Source organism: Mus caroli, unplaced genomic scaffold (assembly GCF_978045245.1).
Source record: "Mus caroli unplaced genomic scaffold, Mus_caroli_1 scaffold_2, whole genome shotgun sequence".
Classification (NCBI taxonomy): domain Eukaryota; kingdom Metazoa; phylum Chordata; class Mammalia; order Rodentia; family Muridae; genus Mus; species Mus caroli.
Genome location: NW_028227257.1, coordinates 123,424,875 through 123,448,484, shown reverse-complemented (window position 1 = coordinate 123,448,484; position 23,610 = coordinate 123,424,875). Strand labels below are relative to the sequence as shown.

General features: G+C 43.9%; 1 protein-coding gene across 2 annotated transcripts in view; it reads left to right on the top strand.

Annotated features, from left to right (window-relative positions):
- The first annotated feature begins 12,165 nt into the window (after positions 1 to 12,165).
- Positions 12,166 to 23,610, top strand: part of Gpd2 (glycerol-3-phosphate dehydrogenase 2) — a 133,730-nt gene continuing 122,285 nt past the window's right edge. The window contains exon 1 of one of the 2 annotated variants that reach the window (XM_029470737.2): positions 12,166 to 12,478. The gene's annotated coding sequence lies outside the window, so the exon portion shown is untranslated. Of the gene's footprint in view, positions 12,479 to 12,906; positions 13,060 to 23,610 lie in introns of those variants that run through there. The other variant, XM_021155445.3, reaches the window with a different exon arrangement.

Below are 23,610 nucleotides of genomic sequence, written 5' to 3'. Positions count from 1 at the left end.
GCAAAGCATTATAGAACTAACTAGAAACATTTAAATTACACGATAATGTTCAAAACCTTGCCTAGTTTTTTTTCACATATTAGAGGGATCAACAACCTAAAATAGAGTAGATGAGGCATTGCAAATCTTACAAAACTTTAGTGTTGCTTGGACATTTCACTGAGGAGAACATTCAGACCCTTTACACCGGTTGTAAGTTGCTGTGCACCCTGAATGGAAAACACCCTACATACATGTTTCAAGGATGCTCTGAAAGCTTTGGCTGTAGAAGGATTGGTGCCAAAGGCAAATAAACAGTGGAGGTGGCACTAGTTTCCTGTGGGAGCTATAATCAATAGCCACAAAGTTAGAGGCTTAAACAATAGGAATTTATTACAGTTCTAAAGGCCAGATGTCCAAAATAAGTATCAGTGGTCTGAAATCAGAGGGCTGTCAGGGCTGCACTGCCTCAGAAGGCACATGGAGAGCCGTGGTTTGGGTTTCTTTTTGTTTGCTTGGCTGACATCACTTCTTGGCTTATTTCCATCTTTGCACACATGCTTATACTATCTCCTACTCCCTGGCTGTGTACAGTCTCATTACCTTTCTCTTTGAAGAAAGGATGTAGCCCAGCACGGTGGTACATACCTTCAATCCTTGCAGTAGGGAGGCAGATAGTTTGGGACCAGTGAAAGACTACATAGTGAGGCCTTTTCTAAATCAGAGAAGATAAAAACAAATCAAGGAAAAGAAAACAAGAAAGACAAAAAAAAAAAAAAAAGCAAACAAGCAAATAAACGAAAAATCATTCCAAGACTGCTGAGACAATCAGCCTAATCCTGATGACCTAATTCAGTCCTTGGGGCCCACATGAAGGTAGAAGGCAGGAATCTACTCCACAGTGCTGTGGTCTGGCCTCCATGAGTGAATGGTGGCATGAGAGTGTAGCACACACTGAGGCACACACACAAACACAAGCAATAAATACAACAGAGTTAAGGAAAGCACACGTGATTATAATTAGGACTGACACTGGTAATGACTTCTCTGCGTCTCAAGTACTTAACCAAGTTGGTAAAGTTCTTTTCCTTACAGAGACCAATCAACAGGTTTCAGAGATTAGGACACAGAGTCTGAGAGATCATGTATTCTCTCTAGCAGTGCACAGGAGCCCTCTTTTCTTTTCTTTTCTTTTCTTTTCTTTTCTTTTCTTTTCTTTTCTTTTCTTTTCTTTTCTTTTCTTTTCTTTTCTTTTTCTTTTTTGTTTTTTTTTTTTTTGGTTTTTCAAGACAGGGTTTTTCTATGTAGCCCTGGCTGTTCTGGAACTCACTCTGTAAACCAGGCTGGCTACAGAAATCTGCCTGCCTCTGCCTTCCAAGTGCTGGGATTAAAAGCATGCGCTACCACTACCCAGCTACAGGAGCTCTTAAATCATTTATTTATTTATTTATTTATTTATTTATTTATGACTTCACCTTCTAGCCAGGTTGACCTTGAACTCAACAGATCCCTCTGGGTTTTGGGTTATAGGTGTCTCTGCCACCACACTCAGCTAAGAGCTTGCCTTTGCCTCTCACTAGTCTGAAGACGAAGCTTTGCACCTGACACAAGAGCAGGAGCAGCCAGGCATGGCAGCACAGTGTGTAGTCTCAGCACCCAGAAAGGTGACCTGGAGGGTGGTTGTGAGTTTAAGGCTAGCCTAGGCTACAGAAGAAGACCCAATGTTAAAATACTGCATCTGTACGGAGTACAGGGGTGGAAAAGCAGACTGTCGAGTGATGTATACATATGTTGCACACATACGTAGGCTGTTATGCTGCTACAAAGACAAATTAGAAGTTGTGCTTTGCAGGAAGATTGAAGGAATGGAAGATCGCCATATGAAACAACATAAACCAGTCTCAAAAACTTCCGTGTTTCTTCTCATATACAAATAAAACCCCCCAAAAGGCACAAAAGCAGAAGTGGCAGAAATTTAGTCTCCAGTAACCCAAAATCCAAACAAGGGCAAAGCAAACAGCCATCCATTAAACTGCAGTTTCTCCTTGATGGCTGTTACAGGGTGTTCTTCTGTCTTACTGTCTTGTACACTCTCTGCACTGAGTTCGTTGAAAACTTTGCTTCTGGATAGGGGGTGATGGGGAGTGGTGCACACCTTTAAACCCAGCATTAGGAGGCAGAGACAGGTGGATCTCTGGGTTTGAGGTCAGACTGGTTTAAAGATCAAACTGTAGGATAGTCAGGGCTGCACAGAGAATCTCTGTCTCAAAAAAAAAAAAAAAAAAAAGCAGGGGAAGGGAGGGCGAGAAACAAAGAAAGGAAGAAACAAAGAGAGGAAAGAAGAAAGGAAGGAAGGATGGAAGAGAGAGAGAAGCTTCAATTTGTAATTCCCAGATAACAGAAGCAAGGCTCTCTACCTCTGGGCCTTCCATGTGAGCCTCTGATAATGATGATGATTTTGCTGGTAGAGGAGGAATGAAAACGAGGTTTGGAAGCTAGTGTGTTTGCTGAGGACACAGCACCTGCTAGCCTCTGGCATGTGCTCCCTCTGTGCAAAATGCTTTCATCTTGGCTTGGTTGAAATTAGGTCAAAGCCTGCCTGTTTCAAAGCTCCTAAACTCAATGATCTTCTCTCCTCCCCCACCCCCCGGTGTGTGTGTGTGTGTGTGTGTGTGTGTGTGTGTGTGTGTGTGTGTGTGTGTGTGCATTGGGACAGGCTCTCACTATATTGCCCTGGAACTATGGCACTATGTAGATCAAGCTTGCCTAACAGAGATCTGCCTCCCAAAACAGTCTATTTTTTTTTTATTTAAAATTTTTTATTAGATATTTTCTTTAATTACATTTCAAATGTTATCTACTTTCCTAGTTTTCCCTCTTAAAATCCCCTGTCCCCTTCCTCCTCCCCCTGCTCCCCGACCCACTCACTCCCATTCCTGACCCTGTCATTCCCTTATACTGGGGCATAGAGCCTTCACAGGACCAAAGGCTTCTCCTCCCATTGATGGCCGACTAGGTCATCCTCTGCTACATATACAGCTAGAGCCACAAGTTCCACCATGTGCTTTCTTTGGTTGGTGGTATAGTTCCAAGGAGCTCTGGAAGTACTGGTTAGTTCATATTGATGTTCCTTCCATGGGGCTTCAGCCCCCTTCAGCTCCCTGGGTATTTCTCTGGCTCTTTCATTGGGAACCTTGTGCTCCATCCAATGGATGACTGTGAGCATCCACTTCTGTATTTGCCAGGCACTGACAGAGCCTCACAGGAGACAGCTATATCAGGTTCCTGTCAGCAGTCTCTGTTGGCATCTGCTGAGTGTCTGGGTTTGGCGGTTGTTTATGGGGTGGATCCTCAAGTGGGGCAGTCTCTGGGTGGTCATTCCTTCAGGCTCTGCTCCGAACTTTGTCTCTGTAACTCCTTCCATGGGTATTTTGTTTCCCATTCTAAGAAGGAATGAAGTATCCACACTTTGGTCTTCCTTCTTCTTGAGTTTCATGTGTTTTGCAAGTTGTATCTTGGGTAGTCTAAGTTTCTGAGCTAATATCAATTTATCAGTGAGTGAATATCATGTGTGTTCTTTTGTGATTGGGTTACCTCACTCAGGATGATATCCTCCAGATTCATCCATTTGCTTAAGAATTTCATAAATTCATGGTTTCTAATAGCTGAGTGGTACTCCATTGTGTAAATGTACCACATTTTCTGTATCCATTCTTCTCTTGAGGGACATCTGGGTTCTTTCCAGCTTCTGGCTATTATAAATAAGACTGCTATGAACATAGTGGAGCATGTGTCCTTATTACCAGTTGGAACATCTTTTGGGTATATGCCCAGGAGAGGTATTGCTGGATCTTCCAGTAGTACTATGTTCAATTTTCTGAGGAACCGCCAAACTGATTTCCAGAGTGTTTGTACCAGCTTGCAATCCCACCAGCAATGGAGGAGTGTTCCTCTTTTTCCACATCCTCGACAGCATCTGCTGTGACCTGAATTTTTTTTTGTTCCTTTGGGACAGGGTTTCTCTGTGTAGACCAGGCTGGCCTCAAACTCAGAAATCTGCCTGCCTCTGCCTCCCAAGTGCTGGCATTCAAGGCGTGTGCCACCACTGTCCGGCTGAATGAATTTTTGATCTTAGCCATTCTGACTGGTGTGAGGTGGAATCTCAGGGTTTTTTTGATTTGTCTAATTTTTTTTTAACAGTCTATTTTTTTTTTTAGTTAATCATACAAAGAGATCACTCTTGCTTGTTTCTAATCTATGCTTGCTATCAGGATCAATCAATCAGTCAAGCAAGCAAGCATGGAATTACATTTTTCTTGGCACTGGTCTTCTGCTATGCCTGCAGTCTAGCACTGAGTGTGTAGACGCCAGGCTCTCTTTTTACAGTGAGGTGATCAGGTTTATGTTAAACCTATTACTACTGAGTTTTAAATGATCTCCAGGTGACTTAAGGTCTTCAATGCAGAACTGCAGGAATCTCCAGTTTCCAGGGCAGCTTGCCCCAGGCTCAGTTACCGGATGCGAAGGGATGGCCACTGACTTTGCTCTGAGACCATCTCCATTTCAGTGACTGCTTCACCCAGCTCTCTGTATGAATTTCCTGGGGCATTTCTGCTTACTCACCAGCTTCCTGGAGCTATTAAAGTTGAAGGCTGTGTTCCAGAGAAAACAAGATGCAGGGTAGCTCATCAGTGTTTGAAAAGGCTTGTTTTCAGTGCTGCTCTGAGAACTAGAAACTGGGCTTGAACCTGTCCAGGAGAGGAGAACAGAGTTTCTTCCCCTCCCCACACCCCAAGACCTCTAAATTGAAGCGTATTTCTTGGTACCGTGTTATATTGATGCTTTAAACTTTTATTTTAAGAACACTTTCCCAGATTCCTATAAAGTAGGCATAAAACCGCAAGTACCTGTCTTAAAATATATTTAGTATTTTATTTCATCTTTTCAAGGATCATATATTTTCATTTCATTCTTGATCCTAACTCTGTGTGGCATTGACATGGGCAGATCTTCTGTTGGATATTCTAGATGTCTATAACTCCACTGTTAAGAATCCATGTAACAGGTAGGTGGGAACTTGCTAACTGAGCTCTTTGAATCTTGGGGTCTCCAAGATTGTCCCCATCCTGCTGAAGGGGTTAACATTTCCCTGCTAGCCATTCAGCAATACTTTATCATTTTTGTATTTGTGAGTAGTGAACTTGTCTTTATTTAGTTTTTAGTTAGCTTCTTGGTGTTTTCAATTACTACGCATAATGGGTGAGGTTATAAGTATATATGAGTTAAAATACACTAAGCAAGGCATGGAAGTAAGAGGTGAACATACAGAGGGAGCCTCAGGACAGAGGGTCTTTGACCGGATGCTCAACCAAGAATCAGAATGAGGGCTAGGAAAATGGATCAGGCCAGAAAGGTCATTGTTTCACAGCTTGGACACTGGAATTGGTCACCTAGAACCTACGTAAAGGTGGAAGACACGCTGTTCCACAAAGTTGTCCTCTGGTACCACACAATCCTATGATGTACACTTTCCACCATTCACACACACACACACACACACACACACACATGCACACACCACTACCACTACCAAAACCAGCAATGATAGGGGGAAAAAAAGAGAATCAGAATGACTGTAGGTTAGTAATGGGAATTCTGAGTTCCACACACAAAAAAAAAGCCCACAATTTTTTTCTGGCTTTTCTAGTGTTTTACAGACATTATCACACTCAATCTTGTCTTGGTCATTTGCTCTTTGGGTTGTGTTGGCATGTTGTCTACAGTTTACTCATCTATTACAACCAAAGCAAACTAAACAAACAAACAAACAAAATCCACAAAGTTAACGTAAGATTTAAAGATTATTTGCTGGGTGTAATGGTACCCACTTTTATCCCAGTATTGGAAAGGCAGAGGTATACATACTTCTGTGAATTCAAAGCCACTTTGGTCTTCAAAGAGTTTCTGGTCAGTCAGGGCTACATCGTGAGAACTTGACTCAGAAAGTTTAGAGGAATTTTAATCCAGCAATATGGCTGCTCTTGCAAGGGATCATATCCAAAGACCTTCTATATCGGTGTGATCCAGCTGGAATGCAGACACACCTTGGAATACTGTATGTTCTGGCTGGAATAATGCAGACTCACGACACACCTTTAATCTCTCTGGCTGGAATGCAGACACACCCTTAGTATACACCTTTAAGGTAAAATTAGTTTGTAAAAGGAAGCAGCCATATTGGAAAGTGATATCTAATTGAGGGGCAGACATGACGAATCAAAGAAAGATTTGACAGATGAGTCAGAGATATAGGATATATCCAACTCATTTGAGAACAGCAGAGGATGAGAGGCTACAAAAGAGCAGAGAGAGACAGAGAGAGAAAGGTGGAGGTGTGGGTGGCATATGTGCATAGCAGTTTTACCAGGACAGATTTACAGAGACAGGTTATAGAGAGAGCATAGACACAGATGAAGACAGAACTAGCCAGAAAATGAGAAGGAACAAGAAAATGAAAACAGGCTGGGCATGGTGTCACACACCTTTAATCCCAGCACCCGGGAGGCAGAGGCAGGTGGATTTCTGAGTTTGACGTCAGCCTAGTCTACAAAGTGAGTTTCAGGACAGCCAGGGCTACACAGAGAAACCCTATCTTGAAAAACCAAAAAAAAAAAAAAAAAAAAAAAAAAAAAGAGAGAGAGAACAAACAGACAAAAACAAAAAACAACAGAAAACTATTTGTAAAGCTAGGGCTACAGCTCACAGGAGAAGCACTTGGGGCAAACCATAATGCTCTAGGTTCCGTCTCTAGTACTGCCGGTACTGTACAGTTATAATAATAATAATAATAATAATAATAACAATAATAATAATAATAATAACAATAACAATAATAATAATGGCAATGATATTAAATAAGTAAACAAAAGTAAAGAGTGTATGCATTTTGCTGAAGAATAGTGTTTGGTATAAGTAAGTCACACATGACTGGTCCTTATTAACATCGCTCACTGATGAGGACACCAGAGCTCTGGCAGGTACAGAACTAGATCATGGGTGAAGACTTTGCATGAAAACGCGTCAGAGATTATGCCGTTTCCCCATTTTTCTCTTATTTCTTTGTTTAGCTAACTACGCAACCTTAAGGAAGTTATTTAAGTTTAGCTGTGGGCTTTCAGTTTCTCACTGGTAAAACAAAAGTGGGAAGAGCAATAGCATTCGTGGTTCTTCCTATTTATGTTTCTTTCTCCTTAGTATTTCATAAGCTGTATGAACATGTGTAGTAAGGGGAGAATTTGTTTCTCAAGAAATATACAGGATCTAATGCAGTTGTCCACAGTCATGCAGTGGATGTCCTGGGTTCTGTTCCCTGCACTGTGACAAACAAACAAACAAACAAACCAAACCAAAGCAAACAGACAGAGTGCATGAAAGAATCTTCTAGAAAACTGAGAGGGAATCTGAGTGACTGACAGCTTTGCTTGCTTTTGGTTAATGTAAAAAGAAAAGCCAGTTTCTGGGGGTTGCACAGCTGTCCCTACATTCACTTGACTGGAGATAGCATGTTGGGCCGTGATGCCAGTGGTTGTCCATGTTATGGTACAGGGATTGCAAAGCTGCTTTTGTTGAGATCACTAGCTCTTTCTTCACTCCCCTGTGAAGGCTTCGAGTGGACGGCTGAATGTGCTAGACACTGTTCTGTTATGGTGGCAGAATATTTGACAACAGTAACGTCAGGATGGAAGAAGGGTGTTCTGGCTCACAGGTTGAGCAATGTCCGTCTGGGAGGGGGTGGGGAGGCACAGCAGTGTGAGCCCCTCTAGCAGAGACAGCAGGAGCTGGGCTGCTGTCCCCGCAGGAAGCTGACAGCAATGCTGGTGCTCAGCTCACTTTCCTCCTCCATTCTTCGGATGCTTCTTCCTACAGCAGGGGTGGTTTTCCTGCCTCACTTAAGCCTCTGTCTTTTCAAAATTAATTAATTAAATTTGTTTTATTACTTAACCTGTTTATTCTTTACTTATTCACTTTACATGCTGATTACTGGCTCCTCCCTAACACCCGCTCCCATAACTCTTCTCCTAACCCCTTCCTCCTCTCCTCTGAGTAGGTGTGGAGGGGGCAGGGGCTCCCCTGGTTACTCCCCAACCCTGGTACATCGAGTCTGTGATAAACCTCTGTCTTAATTAGAGTTTACAGTTCAGAGATTTAATCCATTGTCATTAGGACAGGAAGTGTGGTGGCATGCAGGTAAACATGGCGCTGGAAAAGGAGCCAAGAGTCCTACATCTGGATTGGCATGCTGGAAAAGAGAATGACACTGGACATGGCTTGAACTTCTGAAACCTCAAAGCCCACCCCCAGGGATTTAATCCCTCCAGCAAGGCCACACCTCCTATTAGTGCCACTCCCTATGATCCTATGAGGGTCATTTTCATTCAAAACACCCCAGTCTTATAAACATCTTCACAGATATGCTCAGAAGTTGGCCTTGGTGACTGTAAATCCTGTCATGTTAAAAATTAAGACTATTTATTACAAAGGTCCCCTCGCCCCATTTTTATGGACAGGGTCTCATGTCTCATTATGGAGCTCACAGAGATGACAGGCAGGCACTACTATGCCTGTTGCCAATGGCTTAGAGCTTTTTCTAAGAGCTCCAAAATCCTCAGATTGTCTGTAACACTGTCCCATTAAGGGCCATCATGTCCAATTATACAAGCATGGGCCTGGTCACTTAACCTCTGCAGACCACTGCCCCCCACCCCCACATTACACTTTGCTTTTTCACCCTGTCCATTTCTCTAAGCCTTATGTCCTCAGTGTATTAAGTTTGAGGCTTGGATCTCACCTCCCACACGTGGCCACCTTGTAACTAAACTTTTTTCTGCTTTGTAAAAGAGTGTTGTTTTATGATTAGTGTACTGTGTGGTAGGGCAAAGCCAGAGTTGGTTCATTAATAGCAGTAATGGCCCCCGCTTCCCCATCTTGGAAAAGCATCTCTCATCTCAGAAACTGGATTTCAGATCATAGTAGAAGTTGCACATCCCTGATTTGGGAATGAGATTTGTTCCAAGGGGATGTATAGCCAGTGGCATAAATTGACTGATGTGATATAAATGTAGAGAAAATGGCAGGTGAACTGGACTTTGGTAAAATGCAGGTGCATAGAGGAAAGCCTTCCAGAGTTGGACAGACAAATGTGGGTGAAAATCTATGACGGTTTTGAGCTGACTTCTCTCCTCCCCTTTCTTCCTTCGGAACAGTGCTGGGAACCAAACCCAGGGTCCCCCACTATGCTAAGCACGTGAGCAGATGCGCTGCTGCTGAGCTATAGTAGTGTTGTTTTAAAAACATTGTGACTGAGTCTGGCTAAGCCATCCAGCCTGGCCTTTTACTCCCTTTGTAGTTCAGGCAGGCCTTGAACTTGTGCTTCTCCTTCTCCAGTCTTCCAAGTAGCTGGAATTACAGGTTTGTGACTCTTTTCTTAGGAGTGTAAGCAAAGTTAGGTGGCACCAAAGTTGTTTGACACCAAGGACGTATAAGGCAGGAACCACAGCAGTTTCATGAATGCTTTGTCATGCTTATGATGGCAAGGAGAGGCACTTTGAACTTTGCCTTCCCAGGATATCAGTCTAAGATCGCCTCTGCTGAAATAACTGCTGGCTGTTTTCAAATATGGCAACCACCTTCCTTCTCAATCCCTGTTGTGTCTCAGATCTAAACTTGCTTTGTTTTGTTTGAATTCCTCGACTAAAGAACAACAGTAGCAAAAAGAAAAGTGTTTTTATTAGTACCAGTACTTACATATAGTTGTGTGTGTGTGTGTGTGTGTGTGTGTGTGTGTGTGGGTATGTGCACTTGAGTGTGGGCCCTCAGAGGCCAGAGATGTTGAATTCCTTGGAGCTGGGGTTGCTGAGGGCTGTGAGCTACCATGTGGATGCTGGGAATTGAACCATGGTCCTCTGGAAAAGTAGCAAGTATTCTTAATCACTGAGCCATATTTCCAGCCTCTTATTATTATTATTTTTTTTAATGAAAATGTTGTTTGTAGATTCCAAATAGCAGTTCCTAAACTAATGAGTATCCTCTCACCCGCGATGAAGTTATTTTTGTTATGATAAGAATTTGCTTAAGCAATTGGGAAACAGTATTCAGTTTAATTATTTCAGTCCTCAAACAAATTCTTTCAGTGGAGTTTTTAGCATAATAAAATCAAGACACCTGGACAGAGATAAGAAGGTTGAACAGAGGCCAAATCAGGTACTCATGAACAGCAGCCTTAAAAACAGCTCAAAGCTTTACACATTAGACTGGGAGGGGATATGGCTTCGTCTATTTTCTGCCCCTTGATGGAGCCAGGTGTGGTGGTGGCACATGCCTTTCCTCTCAGTGCACCAGGGGCAGAGGCCAGTAAGATCTCTGTGAGTTCAAGGCCAGCCCGGTCTAAAGGGTTAATTCTAGGTCTACAGAGTGAGTTTAGAGACCGGGTCTCTAAAAACAAACCAGACATGGATGGAGTAGGTGAAGAGATTTTATAAGTTTCTGTGATATTTTAAAGTACTTACCTTAAACCTTTACATTTTGAAATTATCTGTTGTTCACTGAAAAAATGAATCTGTCCACGCCCCCCCCCCCCCCACCTGCTTCAGATAGGCCTCACCGTAGCTCTGGCTGTCCTGGAATTTGCTATGTGGGCCACACTGATGTCGAGTTCATGGCCATTCTCTATCTCCAGGCAGCTGGGGTTAAAGATGCGCTGCTTTGTTTGTTTGTTTTGTCTTTTAAAAAACAAAACAAACAAACATGTTCTAAGTTAGTTGTGATCTGAGCAGTTAGAAGCAAGCGGTAGTTTTAATTCATGAGTATATCTGCCGTAGAGCATTTTCCTCTCTAATTTTGCTCCTTTTATTCACAGCAGTGGTAGGGATGAAATGTGATACACACAGGAACAATGCCAAAATGCAGTGGTTTTGACAGAGAGGACTCAAAAGAAAACATGGATTGTTTGGGGCTACTTCCCAGCTCTTTACCCTTCTCCCACATTGTCACATCTTTTTCCTTTAGGGCTCTTCATGAATCCTATTGGATGCTTCCTGTTCTGATCTTTTTTTGTTTTGAGGCCCATATTTGTCAAGTGCAATGCTGCCCAGTGCTTCCGATTTTTCTCCTCTGTCGTCTAAGTTATGCCGAGGTCTGATGGGTGCTCATGGGTTTCTGATGAGAGCTGAATCCTTAGTGGGTGGAGTACTTAGTACTTAGTGAAGAAAGACTGGACGTAGTTGGGCCGGAAACACACTGTTCACTTAAGCATCCACTTAAAAGCCAATGAACATTTAAACATCTTTTATAGGCACCAGAATGCGAAAGTCAATGACGGGATGGTTTCATTTCCAGGAACTGAAATCTTTTAGGTGAACTAGTGGGAAGCCAGCATGGGATCCTGATTTCTTCTTTGCTGAGAAACTTCTAAGTAAATATTTGAGATCTGAAAAACAGGAAAACCGAAAGTCAATGGCTTACTACTAGGGTTCTCAAACTAGAATCCTTTAGAACCAAGCTATTGAACATCAGCTCTCAACCCTTAGTGTGAATCTGGATCTCTGGAATGCTTGGTTAGGTCTGGAGCTCGAACTCGGATGTTTGTGACTCAGGTCGTCACTAGCTCAGATTGTTTGCATTTCTGCCAAGTTCTCAGGTGATGCTGTACCAGGCACCATAGCTGTACTATGAAAGGCACATTTTAAACGCTAAAGATTTCCAGGCTTATTCCAAACCCTTTCAGTGGTACAGCGACAGAAGCTTAGTTCGTAAATTTAACGTGTCCAAGGCCAGGAACAAATTCTTTTGCTTTTACAGAGGGTTTGTTTCCCATAAATTACTGTGGTTTGTGATCCCAAACTATAGGCACATCTACAGGGTTTAAGAATACTAAGTATGTGACTTAGCAATTGATTACTAAACACTGCTACAATTTCCTTCAAACTAATTTGGCACGAGGAGCTTTTCGGATCAGTCCCTGCCTACTTTTCAACACCATGATCTCAGGATTCAAAGTGGGGTCTTTCGGAACCCGACCTGAGCCCTCCTTGGGTACCCTTGGGTTTGCTTAAACCTTTTAGTTGCAACAAGTGAGCTGGGCATGCTCAGTGGGCAGGGTCGGGTTGGGAGGGGGTGCAAGTGGAAAGCCTGTGGCTCCGCAGCCAGGGTTCTCCGCCTCCCCCCACCTGTACGAGGCCGGGCCCGCTGGGCCAGCGCTCAGCATCCCACCCTTGCTGATTTGGCTTGTTCTTCTCAGCGGGTCCCCGTGCTAACATTCAGGCCCGGGGTCCACAGGCCTGGAGCGCCCACAGAACGCGCTAGGGTATCTGGGCCGAGAGCTGCAGGCCGAGTCCCTAGAGTCCCCCGACTCCTAGACGCCTTTCTAGGCCCAGGGAAGCCTGGCGACTGGGAGGCGCGGAGGAGGGGACGCCGGATCTGAGGGCGCGCGACGCGAGATCAGGTAAGGCAACCCCGGCAGGCAGCAGGCGGGGGAAACGTCCTCCCCCCCCAGGGCAGATGGCAGGAGTGGCCCGCGTGGGGAGGGACAGAAACCCGACACCACAGCAGCTTCCCCGGCCTAGCTCAGCCCTCTCTTCTTTCCTCCTGCTAGCAAGGAGTGGCAGGGTATGGAGTCGTGCTCCGCCGGGGCTCAGGGCAGGACCGATAACCCGGGGCATGGCCAGCCCACGTCCCTGCGAGACCCAGAGCGCGGGGTCTGCAGCCGCCCTTCCCCACCGGCTGCACTTCCGCATTTCCCAGCCCCGCAGAGTCGCCCGGGCCGCGGTGTCGCGGCGAAGGCGGTGGCTGAGTCGCCGGATCATCCCCCGGGGAGGCGGAGGCGCACGAGGGGAGGAGGAAGTGGCCGGGAGGGGCGTCGGCGGGCGGGTCGGGTTACCGTGGCCCCGCCTGACCCGGTGACATCCCGGCGCGCTCGCCGCGAGCTCAGGGCCACTCTAGTTCTCGGTGAGGCCGACTCCGTTCTGGCTGGAGGATCCTGACTCCCTTGCTCGCCGACCCCTTGCGCGTGACGACCGATCTCAGGTGTGTGCGTCCTGGCGACCTGATCCTCTGCCTAGGCTTCTAGGAGGAAGTGGTCCCTCTCTGACTTGTGTGACTCTGTGGGGCTGCGGTGTGGCGGAGGTGGAGGTGGTGGTGGCGGGAAACTGGGGCGAGACTGTGAATTTGTTCCCACCAACGGAGGAGGAGCACAATTCTCATTCAGGGTTAGGCTAGGCTGGAATACGTTTGTGATACGCTTTACCTAGCTGGAGGCAGGGCGTTCCCACATCAATGAAACTTTATGTAAACTTTTAACTTGTGAAAGTGGCTTGTCTGGTGAGCAGGCTTGCTGTTTCCTTCTGAGGTGAGGCGGGGAAGACCCTTCTGCAAGGGGGAGGAGGCTTTCTTTGAGAAACTCAGTTGCCAGGGTGTGACTGGCCCAGGAGGAAATGCAAAGTGTACACTGGCAACAGCCTCCTCTCTCCGCAAAGCAACTGTGCCTTGCCAAAGAAAGTTTGCTGAGTGCTGCAGCTTTAGGAAGGCTTTTAGCAGGTGATAGTCCCTAGACCGTCCTTCATCCCTTAGGAAGATATACGTACTCCTGAAACAGCCTTCCTCAAGCCACAGCAGTTCTTAGAAAAGTTCAATGACAGGGGCATCTAAGTGTCACAAGAAGTAAATATCCCAGGGGTTGCTAAGGAAACAGCCAAAAGTTACATTTGGCAATTTGTATGAGTAGGTGAGAGAAGGAAGTTGTCCAGTTTGCTTAAAACAAAACTTTGTATTTTGCATTTATTTCAAAGTTTGAGAGTCTTGGAATTTCTCTTTTTGAAGGTGGAAAGTGCTGGTGATGGCCTCTCTGGGACCAGGGGCTTCTTGGGAGCTGTTGGTTAGCATATGGGGCCTGGATGCCATTGCCCAGTGAATAGCATGTGCTGTCTCTAGGGCCTTAATGATGAGAGTGTTGAAACCTCCCCCTGTTTCTCATAGAGACATTAGTCAAACGACCACACTTCCTTCATTTTAGCAAACTAACCCTTCACCTCAGTGAACAATGGGAAAGAATTTGGGATGAGAGACAAAACTGTTAGACCTCTGCTTTCTGAGAGCATTAGTCACATAGTCACCTTATAAGTAAGTCATTCTAGGCACCATGGGAAGGCAGTTGCATGCCTCACTGTTAATGAGAAGGACACAGAGTTAGCAATTCTCAGTGGATGTCACACCCCACTGCTGAGTCTTATAACTAATGCTTCTTATAGACAGTCAAAAAAGAGTTGATGGTCATTGTGGATGAATGAGATGAATGATGTTGACATACTGATAGAATTCTTACATTATCCTGCCCATAGCCAGGATGTAAGTTTTTTTTTTAATTTTTTATTTTTTATTTATTTATTTTTTTTTTTTTTTTTGGTTTTTCGAGGCAGGGTTTCTCTATGTAGCCCTGGCTGTCCTGACGCTCACTCTGTAGACCAGGCTGGCCTCGAATTCAGAAATCCACCTGCCTCTGCCTCCCGAGTGCTGGGATTAAAGGCGTGCGCCACCAACGCCCGGCTGTTTTTTTTTTTTTAAGATTTATTTATTTTATGTATATGAGTACACTGTAGCTGTGCAGATGCTTGTGAGCTATCATGTGGTTGTTGGGAATTGAACTCAGGACCTCTGCTTGCTCTGGCCCCACTTGCTCCAGCCCAAAGATTTATTTGTTGTTATATCTAAGTACACTGCAGCTGTCTTCAGGCACACCAGAAGAGGGTGTCAGATCTCATTACTGATGGTTGTGAGCCATCCTGTGGTTGCTGGGATTTGAACTCAGGACCTTCAGAAGGGCCATCAGTGCTCTTAACCCCTGAGCCATCTCTCCAGGCCAGGATGTACGTTTTCACTGGGGTTGGGTGTGTCTTACACACTTTCAGATCTCTAGCACCTGGAGTGGTGGCTTGGTTTGCAATAGGCTTCCACGAATGCTTTCTCCGGCAGTGACTAAACTGAAACAATGTATCTGAGTCTAAGAAACAGAAAGCTTTGACCTTAGAGAACATGTTCAAATTTACTAAGTCTCATAGGCAAAATATGGGTAATGGTATACACATACACACACACACACACACACACACACACACACACACCACACACACACATATATACCAGGTCTACAATCACTAGTAATATGTCCCAGAGGCAAGAAACTCTAAATGTTAGTTAGTGTCCTTCCTCCTATTTTTCTTTTGTATTGGAAAAGCAAATTTTGGGAAAAAGCATATATATACAGCTAGCCAGGTGATTTAGTTTAGTTTAGTTTTGTTTTTTTGGTGTTTCAAGACAGGGTTTCTCTGTATAGCCCTGGCTGTCCTGGAGCTCACTTTGTAGACCAGGCTGGCCTGGAACTCAGAAATCCGCCTGCCTCTGCCTCCTGAGTGCTGGGATTACAGGCATATGCCACCACGCCCGGCAGTGATTTAGTTTTTATATGTCATGCCGGAGGAAGGCAAGAGGCAGCTGTGGTTATTAGAAGAGGGAACAATTTCCAGACCATTATCTAATTTCTTTTCTTTATTTTTGGAACATGGTGATGTTTTCTGAAACTTGATTTGCTCTGCTCAATGCCTGGACTCCAAAGGCTAGCCCAAGTGCAGAAACATACTTCAGAAAGCACTGGACATGGCACAGATGTTACATTTGACTTTTTGAAAGATGTTTTACACAGTCGTGTGTACCATTACACAGTAATAAGTAATAGATAAAGGAAAATCACTGTTAGCTTAGGTCAATGTATGGCATGTTTGTTTAGTGAAATAAAACATGAATTCTGGTGCGACATAACATCACTTTAATTGACTACATATGTAGCTGGTTCTGGTTGCTTAGAGAGGTGGAAGCCATCTTAGTTTGTACACAGTCTGTGATGTTTCTTAGAATGAGAGACCACCTAATGAGTCATTTCTCAGAAGCTATTTCTGACCTTACTGATGACTGTTGCTGGCTGAACTTGTTGGGAACAAGTTGATGTTGAAGAGACTACCACTGACAAAGACTAAAAAAAAAAAAAAAAAAAAAAAACCAAAAGATCATCATTTTAAGAGTCCACATCGGTCCAGACTTTGGCTCTAGGCTAGTCTTGAAGTCATAGAAATCCTCCTGCCTCGGCCTCTCAAATACCAGGATTATAAGCATGTGCTGTATCATGCCTTGCTTTGAAGTAGGCTTTAAATGCCCACGAAAGCATCTGGATAATTCCACTACATTTTATTATTTTGAGAGAAGAAGAAGAACAAATACCCAGTGTTATAGGAAGAGGCGCTGTTATTGCTCTGGGTCGTATAGGATGTACTTCATTGTGCTTACTGTGCCGCCTTGCTTTTGAATTGTTGGCATGATGGATAAAATAAAAGTATGATTGACAGGTGATTACATTCAGCTTCTGTGAAGAAAGAAAAGAGCCAAGGTGGAAATGTCTAACGACTTTAGGATAGACACTTTCTTATAGTCTAAAGCCAGAGATATATCTCAGAGTCACCAAAGAGAAAGAAAGCAAGAGCTGCTGATATAGCAGGGTGTAGTGATACTTGCCTTTAAACCTAGGACTTGAGACAGGAACTCAATATATAGCTCTGGTTGGCCTGGAACTAGCAATATAGACCAGGTTGGTCTAGAACTTAGAGATCCATCATACCCAGCCTTACCTATCTATCTATCTATCTATCTATCTATCTATCTATCTATCTATCTATCTATCTACACTTCCCCTTTTTCTGTTAAGAATTTTGATTCTTCCAACAATAGATATGCTTTGTGCAGCAAAGCGTGATTTGTAATTTTTATTGGTGAAGCCTGGGTTAGCTCATTAAAATTGAAGAGAAGAATTAGCTAGTAAATTTTAGTTCTTCTTAATTAACCGTTTATTTATTTTGAATAATAGGAGCTGGGCACAGTGAAAAACCACATATAAGGTCAGTTCTCGAGAGCACCCCTCCTAAGAAACATAAGAAAAGAAGTGCCGAGCCGGGCGTGGTGGCGCACGCCTTTAATCCCAGCACTCGGGAGGCAGAGGCAGGCGGATTTCTGAGTTCGAGGCCAGCCTGGTCTACAAAGTGAGTTCCAGGACAGCCAGAGCTATACAGAGAAACCCTGTCTCGAAAAACCAAAAAAAAAAAAAAAAGAAAAGAAGTGCCTATTCTCCGTCTCTGACCCTGGAAGGTCTCTTTTTTGGGATTTCTGGGTTGAGCATACTTTTGTACATTCATGAGATTGCTGATGGTTCAGTAGATAGCTTCTGGGATAAGAGCTGAGTGCCCAAGGCTTCGCTGCTGAAATCAGAGTTGAAACTTCCGCTGCGCCTTTGACTCCTGGGAAGAGAAAGAGGTTAGAGATAATCATGAACTGCGGTGGTCCCATGATCCTGCGTCCATAATGGAGCTCTTACAAGCCCCTAAATCATGGGTTGGGAAAACCTGAGTTTCAGAATATTTGAAGGGTGGGAGGAGATAGAGGAGGAAACTCCTTGGCACTTAGTGAACCATACAGTTCTTTATTTCATGTTTACCTATATTATTTATATTATTTATTTGAAATGAGTCTCACTATTGTATCGTGGGGTGGCCTAGAACTTATATAGTGATCCCTGGCTTGGAAGCCTGGACCTTTCAGAGATCTGCCTGTCTCTGCTGGGATCAAAGGTATGCAACACCATGCCCAGCTTGTTTTCATTATTTATACTATCTTTACATTAGGCTTATAAAGACATTTGCCTGAATCAGAGATTTATTATAGCCGGTTACTAAATTAAAGGGTTGGGGATTCTAGCTTGGGAGATTGGGAGACAGTTGGAGGAAGGGTAGGTAACCTGGGAAGCCAATTGTATGCCCACTGTCTGAAGTGCATTTGTGTGTGTGTATGTGTGTGTGTGTGTGTGTGTGTTTGTGTGTGGTCAGGTCAGTTTGTGGAACTAAACTCTTAAAATGAGCTTTGTGCTTTTTTTGTTGTTTTTCGAGACAGGGTTTCTCTGTATAGCCTGGCTGTCCTGGAACTCACTTTGTAGACCAGGCTGATCTCGAACTCAGAAATCTGCCTGCCTCTGCCCCAAGTGCTGGGATTAAAGGTGTGCGCCACCACGCCCGGCAAATTATTGGATTCTTAAAAAAATTGGGCAGTGGTTTCATACACCTTTAATCACAGCACTTGGGAGGCAAAGGCAGATGGATCTCTGAGTTCAAGGCCAACCTAGTCTACAGAGTAAGTTCCAAGATAGCCAAGGCTACAGAGAAACCCTGTCTCTAAAAAGTAAAAACTAACCAACCAACTAACCAACTAACCAACTAACCAACAAACCAACCAACCAACCAACCAAAAAACCCAAGACACAACAACAGAAGATTTCAGAACTCTTTACTTAGTATTCTCATGGGACTGGAAGAATGGTGTAAAAAACCTACACACTTGGTGCGGGAGTGATGTGAGTACAGGGGCAGTGTTCTTGTCCATCTGTAGTAACACAGTTTGGAACATCTTTTAGTTATTCAGGGAAACTTGAATACAAATGTAGTTCTCAACACTGAGATACTCTAATAGTCTGGGTACATTCTGGGCAATGACTTTAGATGGGATTCTTTTCTGGGGACCCTTATCTTTGACTGCCCATGTATGTAATTGTATGATTGGTTTTAATTGGTAGGGAAAGGAGACCTCAAAACTGTAACAGAAGCCAGTTATATAAGATTTATGGAAGCTGGTGCTGTCAGACAAGAGTGAGTCTGATGAGGCTTTGTGACAGTGGAGAGAAAGACCTGTAATTTACAACGGGGATTATTCGCTTGCGTGTGTATGCAGGTGGTTGCTAGGGTGATGTGGGCTTTTTTTTTTTTTTTTTTTTTTTAGCTGCTTCTGTACCTGTGAGGAGGGAAAGTTGTGCTCAGTGTAAAGAGCTTCGGAAACATTTGGTTAACATAATATGCTATTGTATGTCAGTATAACCCAATAGACTTCTGAATGTATTTCAAAGGGACGAAAACAATGGTTTAGAATACTGAGTTCTCAGTGGTCCTTTTCCTTTCATTTCAACTGAATAAGTAAAGGATGTTGTGTCGCATTGTAATAAAGCCAGAAGTGCCTTTGATCAAGCTCCTGTTTGCTCTGCCCTTCCTGGGGTTCTCATGTTCTGTGGCATCAAGTCTATTGTCTTGGAGTTCAGGACACCTCCAGTTTTGTTTCTGGATTCTTTCTCTCTCATTGGGTTCTGTCTAGGTTGAAGTAAGTAGAACTCTTTAAACCTACCTCAATTCTATAGCTGCCTCTTGCTTGTCAGTCAGTGCTCTCCTGTTCTACCTTTGAAGGTTCTTGGCACGAGCTTCCAATCTTACGAATCTTTCCTCCTTCCCTCTCATAGTGAGAAGTGTTGCTTTATTTCTTTCATTTAAAATTAATTTGTAATTTTATTTTGTATATGTATATATGTATGATTGTATGCATGCATGTACTTATTTATGTAATGTATGTATGTATGTATGTATGTATGTATGTATGTATGGTGTGTATGTATGTGTGTGTGTGGTAGAAACTATTTAATTCTGGCCTGAGGTTTCCACCCTACCTTTGACCATTTAGTTCCCTGATAAAAGACACATACCATAAATATAAATAGTTTTATAATAAGCCTTCAATAGCACAAGAGCAAGTGCTCTTAACTGCTGAGCCTTCTTTCCAGCCTCCAAGTGGCTAGATTTTTAAGGGAAGAGAAACTCGGTGACCATTTATGTAGGTGAGGTGGAAGATGATCCAGGAGAAGAGGTCAAAGCTGACAGAAGAGATGAGGTCAAAGTTGACCAAGGAGCAAGCCTGAGGTTGCAGAAGTGGGGCATCGGCACTCTCCTCCTCTCTACAGTGAGGTAGCTAGGCTTCAGGGATTCGAAGCCCACAGAAAACACAAAGTGCTTATTACTCTTGGTCTGCCTCTGTGGAAGCCATTGGTCTTGCTCATGGTTCTGTTTACCTCCAGGCCCTAGCCTACCATTTCCTCTTACTGCGCATTTGGAGAGTTTTTCTCTAGCTTTCCTGGATGGGGGTTTTCTTGCCGGAGAAAGCTGTCTGCCTTACACCTCCCTATAGGCCCGTGCTCATATAAACCCATTTTCACCAACCACCATGAGACCCTTCCTCAACCCTCGGCCCCCATTAAGAGGTTTTTATTGGGCAACTGCTGGTTTCCAGGCACTGTGCTGAGCACCCTATCTCATGTTTCTTAGATCAGCAGGGAATCCTGCTGTATGAGAGATCAGTGGAGATCAGAGAAATTCAGCTACCCATTCAAAGCCACACAGTCTTTTTGGTTTGATAGAGACTTCTGGAAATCCTTGTGAAAAAATGAAGAGATAATTCTATTTCTTCTGCTAGCCTCACCCCTCATCCCCCCAATTTTTAATTTTTATTTAATTACTTTTACTTTCTGCTTTTTGAGATAGAAATGTGATCCAGGTTGGCCTTCATCTGTTTGTGGCCCAAGCTAGACTTGAACTCTTGGCTCTATTCTCTCAGTCTCCCGAGTGCTGAGACTATAGGCATGCTTGTGCCAGATTCTCCAACCCCCCTCTCTCCACCTGTTGACTCCATAGTTTCCTTTGGATTTGACTTTAGGAAACAATGACATTGTTACAAACTTCTTGAGGTTTGACACATGTGTAAACAACCCGCACCTTAGAATCAACCTGTTTTCCACTCTTGTGTCTGGGCGCCTGCCAGTGAGCACAATCATGTATACCATGGGAACATACCACTTGTTTGCCTGCTTTAACCAGGAACCCGCTTCTCCCACTTGACTTTCACACCACAGGGCGCCTTTCACCATTTCTTTATCGTCCTAAAACACAGACTCGCTCTATGACTAGTGCTGGGCTGGAATTTACCATTGCTTGTTACAGTTTTCCCTTTTGGCATCATCTCCTTTCAATCCAGTGTATTTCCTAATTGTTAGTGGTTAGAGTAGACTAAACTGTTGTAACCGAGAGATCTGAGTATAGACCCAGGCTCAAGGACAAGTTCATTTCTTTCTCCTGTGGAGTTTCGGTTGGCATATATGGTTTTCTTTCCTTGGTGCAGACTGCATGGATCCTTCTGTTTACAATGTAGTTCCTCTGGCTTTGTTTTCAGCCCTGTCCAGTGAATGGGAAGCGAAGGGAAGAAGCATTTCCACCTTCTCAACACCAACTCTTTTTTTTTTGGTTTTTTGGTTTTTTGAGACAGGGTTTCTCTGTGTAGTCCTGGCTGTCCTGGAACTCACTTTGTAGACCAGGCTGGCCTCGAACTCAGAAATCTGCCTGCCTCTACCTCCCAAGTGCTGGGATTAAAGGGGTGCACCACCACGCCTGGCTAACATCAACTCTTGTAGTGAATGTGCCACCACTGCTCACATTGGCTTGGCTGGAAATCCGATGCAGAGTCTCTCTTGCCTTCAAGGAAGATTGCCAATGACTTCTAGCTAGGAGCCGAGGATCATGGGAATATAGGTCTTTAAATGATATCTTTTTCATAGGGTCTTTCATCTTATACCAGGAAGACAGAGGTAGCATGTCAGTTGTCAGAAAACTGTCAATTCCCAACTCTGAGTCACCCCAAGTTCATACTTTCTTTCCCTACTACTTAATTTATTATTTTTCTTCTGCGACCTGGTTCTCCCTATGTAGACTAGGATGACCTTGAACTCAGATTTCCTTGCCTCTGCCTCTGGAATGCCTGGATTAAAGGCATGTGTCCCCTTTAGTTACTCTGTGAAAATTAGCCTTGCTCACATTTAATTCTTATTGCTCTTTTTAAAAATATTGGGAGTAGCAGTGCATGTGTTGAATCCAGGAGGGAGAGACAGTCAGGTCTATGGAAGTTTGAGGCTAGCCTGGCCTACCTAGTGAGTTTGAAAACATCCAGGGCACAGGGAGACCCTGTCTCTAATAAAACAACAAAAAACTGGTTTTATTACCTTTTGGTAAGACAGGGATTTGCTGAGTATCTCGGGTCAGTTTTAACACAAATTGTACTGCCCTGGCTTCTAAAGGCCAGGGATTATGGACTCAACTATGCAGGACATCTAATTTGCATTTAAAATATTTACAAGAAGGCTCCAACTTCCCAACCCAAACAGGACCAAACTCAAACTGTGCTGTCAGCCCACATTTGCCTCTAGCTGCGGGCTCACTTCCTGCCTTTCTCCTGAGCTTTGTGAAAGCTTACCTTCATGTTGGCCTTTACTTCCTTGCCCTGCGTTCTAATTTTTGGAGCATCCAAAATTCTGGGTCCAATTTCAGATGAAGCTATTTCCATCATTATTTATTGAGACCCTGACTGGCAAGCCAATGAGTTTTAATTTTTTTATTTTTGAAATTTCTATTTTGCTCAGTCTTTTCCCATATGAAATTGAACTCACTGAGTTGCTGTGACAGCTTGCTTTCCTTTGGAGTCCTCCCTACAGCTGTCTGCAGGTTCCTTCCTGGGCTTTCTTCATAGCTCACTGGCTTTTCTCTTCAGTTGCCCACATCACCTGATTTTTCCCTATTCTGGATTTGAGTGATACTCAAATTAGCATCTTGAGGCACATCTCTGGGGGCCTGGGAGTTGACACCAGTGGCTACTCCCTCATTGATGTATGCTCTGCAGTTCATGGCAGGACCATCCTTTTTTGTCTCTGAGCTGTTTCTGTTCACTAAGGAGCATCAGGGCATTTCTTTCCCTTACCACCTATAGGGTCTGTTCATCAAATCGATCAGCCTAATGCATGCTGGGCATTTCCCTGCAATTAGGACTATAGTGGTCTATAGATCCCTCTCCACTTCTATAGAATTTAGATTTTTAGTGGAGGAGAAAGGCATGATTAGTATTAAATGGTGAACAGGCATTTGAAATGACAAGTATATGATTATTGGAGGCTTGTCTGACTCGGGAGAGTATGTCTCAGAATCTGACATTTTCCTTGGGTCATGAAGGCCCAGAAGGAGCTATCTGTGTAAAGATGAATATTAGAGCCTTCCAGGCAGAGGGGGCAGGTGGCATCATGTGTGGTGGTCTCAGGTCTTTAATCCCAGTACTAAGGAGAAAGAGGCAGTTCATTGTCATCCTGGTTAAAAAGCAAATTCCAAACCAGGCAGAACTACACAATGAGATCATGTCCCAAACAAGCAAGCAAGCAAGCAAACAAGCCAAGGTGTGTTCCATTATACCCAGCTCATAGAACTGGAGCTGGAGAGATATCTCAGTGGTTAAGAACACTGATTGCTCTTTCAGAGGACCTGAGTTCAATTCACAGCACCCACATGGTGGCTCACAACCATCTGTAACTAGATTAAGATGTGAACATTTTCAGGGTGTCTGTATGGAATTTATTTTTTTTAACATTCAAGAGAAACTTTGTGAAGTCCTCAAGGCTGCATTCTGTATGGCTTTAATCCAAGTTACAATGTTTCAGTTTCATTCTAGGGTGGATTCTGTGCAGGTCATTACAATGATGTAGAATAGCGTCTGTTTCTCAGATGGGCAGGATGGCTCGTGTTGTCAGTCTCAGCTTGGCAGCTGATGCAGATGACTGCCTTGAGTTTGAGGCCAGTTTGGGCTACA